The sequence below is a fragment of the Elephantulus edwardii genome, unplaced genomic scaffold, assembly GCF_000299155.1.
Source record: "Elephantulus edwardii isolate Elephantulus edwardi_28Jun2011 unplaced genomic scaffold, EleEdw1.0 scaffold00059, whole genome shotgun sequence".
Classification (NCBI taxonomy): domain Eukaryota; kingdom Metazoa; phylum Chordata; class Mammalia; order Macroscelidea; family Macroscelididae; genus Elephantulus; species Elephantulus edwardii.
This window is the reverse complement of record NW_006399809.1, coordinates 1,802,587-1,809,381: the sequence shown is the minus strand read 5'-3', so window position 1 is coordinate 1,809,381 and position 6,795 is coordinate 1,802,587. Positions and strand designations below refer to the sequence as shown.

General features: G+C 39.3%; 1 pseudogene; it reads right to left on the bottom strand.

Annotated features, from left to right (window-relative positions):
- Positions 1–2,121: 2,121 nt before the first annotated feature.
- The window catches only part of LOC102863773, a 31,777-nt pseudogene continuing 27,103 nt past the window's right edge, over positions 2,122–6,795 (bottom strand).

Here is a 6,795-nt window from a genome sequence, read left to right as displayed (position 1 = left end):
TCTTTAAATTGAAAACAAAAAGACTATTCTCACTAGAAGAATATTTCCTAAGTAATCTTATGGTTTTTGTTGTTACATGTCATTGAGTTGAGCATGACTCATGACAACCCTATGATCTGGACCCTTTTTATTCTCTGCCACCCTCATAATTTACAACATACTTAATCAAGCCCTTTGCTGAAGTCATTGTGTCAATTAATCTGGTTGAGGGTCTTCCTCTTTTTGATATCCCTCCAACTTTCCAAGCATGGTATCCCTCTCAAGGAACAGCTTCTCTTAGCAACGTACTCCATGTATGTGAGACGATGCTTTGCTATTTCTTATCCAAGGAGCACCTTCTCTAAGATGTATACGTTTGTTCTTTTGAAAATCCAGGGGATATTCAGTACTCATTTTTAACATCACAGCTCAAAGTCATCAATTCTTCTTCTGTTATTCTTATTCATTGTACAGCTTTCAGATGCATAGCAAGTGATTGAAAAAAATGTGGCCTAAATTAGTCACACTTAGGTCTTCAAACTGACATTATTGTTCCTCAATATTTGGAGAGTTCTACTGCAGATTTTCCCAGTGCAAAACACCTCCTGATCTTCTGACTCCTACTACCAAGAGTGTTTGTTGTGAATCCAAGGTGAAGTCATTGACAGTTTCAATCTTTTCCCCATCTATCATGATGTTGTTTATCAGCCCCGTAGTGAGAATTTTTGTTTTCTTCACAAAATAAAATGTTGAGATCCAATCTATTTTGAAGGTTGTAGTCTTTCATCTTCTGTGGCAAGCACATCAAGTATCTCTCACTTTCAGGAAGCAAAGTTGTGTCATCTGCACAATGTATGTTATTGATGAGTCTTCCTCCTATCCTGATTCATATTCTTCTTCATAGAGTCCAGCTTCTCAAGTAATTTTCTCACCATCTGGATTAAATAGGTCTGGAGAAAGAATCCAACCCTGATGTAAAGTTTTCTTAGTTTTAAACTATATAGTGTTCCCTTGCTTTGTTCATACAAAACCTCATTGAGTATGTTTCACTTGAGCACAATTAAGTGTTCTGAGATTCCTATTTTCTCAATATTAACCATAATATGTTATGGCCAACATAGTCAAAAGCATTTGCATAGTCAGTAAGACACAAATAGATTCTCTTTTGGTTTTCTTTGCTTTCAGTCAAGATCCATCTAACATCAATAAGTATATTCCCAGGACCATGTTGTTGTTGTTGTTGTTAAGTGTTCTCAAGTCATAGATGACTCATAGAGACCCTATGGACAAAAGACCTGAAGACTTGTATAACTTTCACTATTTCTCCAAGTTCATAGAGTTTCTAGAAGGAAGCTATTTCCATAGCCTCTTCTAAATCCTGTTTGAATTTCTGGCAATTCTCTATCTATGTACCTTTTGAATGATATTCAGCAGTCTTTTGCTTGCATGTGATATTGACAATATTGTTCAATAATTTTCACATTATGTTGAGTCACTTTTTTTGGGAATGAGAGCAAATATGGATCTCATCCAGTTAGATGCCTAGATTGCTGTCCTAGAAGATTTCCTGGCATAAACTGGTGAGTGTGACTAGGGCTGAATGTCACTTGAGACATGTCACTTAATATCCCATCACTTCTTAAAGTCTTATTTTTCTTACTGTCTTCAGTGCAGCTTGAAATTTTCCTTCCTTATTATTAACTCTGATCATATGGTAATTCCTTAAATATTTCCGTGTTGGCCGATTTTTGGTACAGTGACTCTATTCCCTCTGTCTTCTTTTGATATTTCTGGCAATTCTCATTCAACATTTTGCCCATAGCATGTCTAAGCATTGCAACTTAAATTTCTTTTCCAGTTCTTTCAGCTTGAGAAATAACTTTTTATTCTCCAATTCCTGCTCTCTGCACATTATAATACTTTACTTTGTCTTCTTGTGTTGCCCTTTGAAATCTTCAGTTGAGCTATTTTACTTTAGCATCTCTTTGTTGATGCTTCTTGATGATCTAAGACAATTATAAGGGCCTCTTCTGACATTAATTTTGATTTTTCTTTCTTTTTTTTAATTATAAAGCAAGTTTACTTCTACAGAGTGGAGGTGTGTTATGTTTACACAGAAGGACAGAATGAGGGGAACTCAATTCAGCCTTTTATTCCCCTTACATAACTGGGCATCATGAAGGTCAGACTGGTCACCCACTGTTCAAAGTCACCCAGGCTCCAGGGTGATGGTGACAGATTTTCAGGGCCAAGAGATGAACTGTTCTCAGGGCTTGGGGGAACAGATGGACAGAAGAGATCATCCCAGTTCAGAAGTTCCTCTTTCTGTTCCCCAGACTACCTCACTATCAGAGACCCAAAACTTCTAGCCCTCTCACTTGCTTCCTTCAAGTCCCCACCCAGCCCTATTCTCCTGAAGTCCTTGTCATCCACTTTTCTTCCACCTATTCTCCTTCCTTACTGGGACTGATTGAAGGTGAGCAGGAGATCCATCAGTCTAGTACTGGCTCAGCCTCAGCAAGGCTTGGTGTAACACCACCTCCTTTGCTACCTGCTGGTTTTCCTTAACAACCTGTTGTTTGCCAGAAAGGACCCAGGCTTCCTGACAGCAGAACCCCAGGGCCAAGTTCTCCAAAAGGAGGGGCCGCACGGCTTCCGCTTGTGCAGCCCTCAAGCCCTGGACACCCCCCGAACCCCTCCCCCACCCCCGCCAAAGTCCTCAAAGTGGTACCGTGCTGCCGCCTCACCTCGCACGTGGGCCTGCAGCTCCAGAAGTTCCACGATCAGACTCTCGTCTATCTCGAAATGGCAGAAAACTTCCTGTCTGGGACCAGCCAGAGGTCACTTACATCAATGGCCCCAGTGGGGAGGATGGCGGAAAAGGCGCCCAGAACAGGAGGGCCGCATAGGCTGGAGCAGGGAGACGGACACTAAAGAGGCTTAAAGGAAACCCGCATGGGGCGTAGGTGGGACCACTTGGAGACAGGCGGCATCACCTCCCTCCCTGTTGCCAAGGCCGCGTCCAGTCCCTCTTTCTTTCTATTTCTTTGTAGTGCCCTTTTCACTCTTGATTTCATCCCACAACTCATCTAATCTTTGATCAATGGTTCAATACTTGGAATCTATTTTTAAGATGATTTTTTTAACTTCAGGTGGAATAGACTCAATATTATAATTTGGTTCTCGTGGACTAATTTTAATTTTCTTTAGTCTCAAATTGAACTTGTACATGAGTAATTGATAGTCTATTCCGCAGCGTTGTTTGGTCTAGTTTTAACTTCTGGTATTGCACTTCTCTGATGATTCCTTCCACAGATTTAGTTAACCTGATTCCTATGCAGTCCATCTAGTGAAGTCAACATGCAACATCACTGTATTTATTTTAATTAATTTTAATGAAAGTTTACAGAGATTTTGGACTTCCATTCATTCATTGTTGCACTTTTTTTCCCTGCCCACCCCCAGTTTGCTCTTGACTTTGAAAAGTAAAAGAAAAATTCTTTCATAGTTATACAATCTCCCACCCCTACCCCAGCCCCAGTCCACTACACTATGTAACCTTCATTCTGGATTCCTGTCATGACAATACCTAATCATATAGCTCTTTTAAACAGTTCTCTTCCTCATCTGTTTCAATGCAGTACACATTGTTTATCCCCTCTTTTCTCAGTCTCTCCCAACCCCAATGCTAGTCCCATTTGACAACAGTGGCACTAAGCAGCATTTGTCCCTCTGTGACTGAGATTTTTCACTCTGTGGCTGAGATTTTTCACTCAGTATAATGTACAAAATGGGTGACCCTGGAGTACATTATGCCAAGTGTCTGTATTATTTAATTTTTTTTGTTATGAGCTAATTATTGAAGTGATCTGAATAGCCCTCCATATATGTGTGTGTATATATATCCCAACAAACTGAAGATCAAAGTTCATGTGCTTACACACATACTCTGATAATACAGTAAACTTTTTAGTTTCAGTTTTAATCATGTGCAAAATCTAAACAGTAAGACAACTGACAAAAGGACTTAGTATGGTAAGGAAAAAAAGAAAATACAAAGAACTTTGAAGAAACAAAAATATGAAGAGAGAAAAAATTCTTCCCACATCACACAGAGATACATAAAGAGATATAGAATGCATGAAAGAATAGTACTACCAGCAGTTCCTGACTTAAAATGAGATTCTTTTCCAACACTACAATTCATCCATTCATTTGTCACTTTGTCATGTTGTGATGCTGGAAGCTATGCCTCTCCTGCATTTCAAAGACCAGCAGGGTCACCCATGATGGACAGGTTTTGTTACTGAATGCAAGAGGTTCTTTCCATAGTCAATTGTCAATAAGACAGATGGATTGCAACCAGAGCACTTTATTTCAGATCTGGGAAAGCAGTGAGTTTCTTCTCAAAAACTGTTTCCCCGGCTAAGCATGGTCATCAGTTCTTATACTTGGGTTAGATGTTATAGGTCCTAGTAAATAAACAGCTTGTAATATAGTTTACATATGACTAAGAAAGACATTTTCAAAGAGATAAATGCTAATCCAATTACATATGACCTGAGAAAAACATCTTCAAAGAGATAAATGTTGATTCAATTATATATAACTATAAAAAACATCTTCAAAGAAGTAAGTGATAATCCAAAAGAGAATTGTTTTGCAGGCTGAAGGCAAATGATGGCAATTTTCCAAATATTCCATATGCTGGAACAATCCCACATTCATCAGCAGCACTGATGAAACTGAAAGAAGTTTCATAAGAATTTTCAGACTAAGACAAACTAAAAAGTAAAATTGACCATCCAATTCTGAAATAACATACCTTCAAAAACCTAATGAATAATGGAAGAACATTACTGAGGTTGGAGGCACTCAAATGCTTTACCAAGTGAAGGGCTTTCATTTGCCAATGAAGCAAGACTCAAAGAGAAACAGGTACAAATATCCAATAATAATTGGAACATAGAGCTAGTAAAATTAGAAATTGTCAAAAAAAATTAAACTCAGTTTAGATGATATAATTTAGTATATTCTGTAAGACTGATAAATAAGAGTCTGGCTGAAAAAAATTAAGAAAAAAAAAGTCTGGCAGGAACAAGAAGACTAAGATTGCTTTCTGGTCCTTGAAGGGTGGGCAATATGCCCTTTTTAGCACATCGAACCATCACATCAGAATCCTCCCACCCCTTAATCATTTGTCTCTTTATTATTACAGTACTTATTTACATCATTTTATTATAATAAATTGAAAGTATTGTTAAAAAATTAAATGAAATACATACAAACCAGCATTTTAAGTATCCGTGAATGGAGATTGATTGGCGGGATTGGTCCCTTTGAATCAGACAACAATATGGTCAACAGTGCTGGAAATTACAATTGGATGAGAAATGGTGTGTCGTTCATTATCAAAGAGAGCATTTTGAAGGCTATACTGAAATACAATGCTGTGCAAATTTAATTAATGTGTGCAAATTTAATTATGCAAACATGTTGTTCTTGTTATGTGACAGTTGAGTTGCTTCTGACTCATAACGACTCTAAGTACAACAGCCCTAAACTCTGTTCTGTCCTGTGCCAATCGCACCATCTCCGATACACCCATCCCAATTACCATAGTCACTGAAGCAATCCACCTCATAGAGGGCCTTCCCCTCCTGCACTGTCCCTCCACCCTACCAATCATGATGTCCCTCTCCAAGGACCAGTCCCTCCTTACACCATGTCCAAAGTATGTTAGATGGAGCCTCAGACTCCTTGACTCCAAGGAGCCACCTGGTTTGACCCTTTCCAGGATGAATCTGTTTGTTTTCCTAGCAGTCCATAGTACTCTCAATATTCTTGTCCAGCACTACAGCTCAAAGGCATCAATTCTCCTTATATTCTCCTTAGTCATTGTCCAGCTCTTTCATGCATAACAAGTGATTTCAAAGACCATGGCCTGTATCAGGCACACGTTAGTCTCCAGAGAGAAACCATTGCTCTTCAGTACTTTAGAGAGGTTCCTAACATCAGACTTTCCCATCGCAATACGACTTTTAATTTCCTGGATACTGGTGCCGAGAGTGTTAACTGTGGAGCCAAGCAAACTAAAGCTGCGAACAATCTCAAACTCTTCACCATCCATCCTGATGCTGCCAATTGGCCCAGTGGTGAGAATCTTTGTCTTCTTGACATTGAGCCTCAATCCATATTGGAGGTTGCAGTCCTTGACCCTCTGCAGCAAGTGCTTCAGGTCTTCCTCACTTTCAGCAAGCAGGGTTGTGTCATCGGCATAACGCAGATGGTGGATAGATCTTCCACCAATCATGACCCCACACTCCTCTTCATAGAGCCCAGCTTCCTAGATAATCTGTTCTGCATACAGGTGGAAAAGGTATGGAGACAGGACACATCCCTGGCGTACGCCCGTCCCAATTTTGAAACATGCAGTGTTTCTATCAGCTATACACATGTAAGTTCAAATTGAGGTTAAAAAAATTTAAAGCAAGTCCCTGAGACCCAAAATATAAACTTGAATGTATCCTAACTGAACTGAAAAATAATTTTAAGAATATATTTGTGGTTATGGAACACTAATGGCCCAATACTAGACCAGTCGTGGAATGACAACAACAGCATCATCAATGAAGAAAGGTAAAGATTATTAAAAAAACGTGAAGAAGATCATCTCACCCCAGTCAAAATAGCAAAATTTAAAAGAACAGCAAGCAATAAATGCTGGCGAGGTTGTGGAGAAACTGGAACCCTTATTCACTGTTGGTGGGAGTGTAAAATGGTGCAACCCCTGTGGAAAGCGGTATGGCGCTTTCT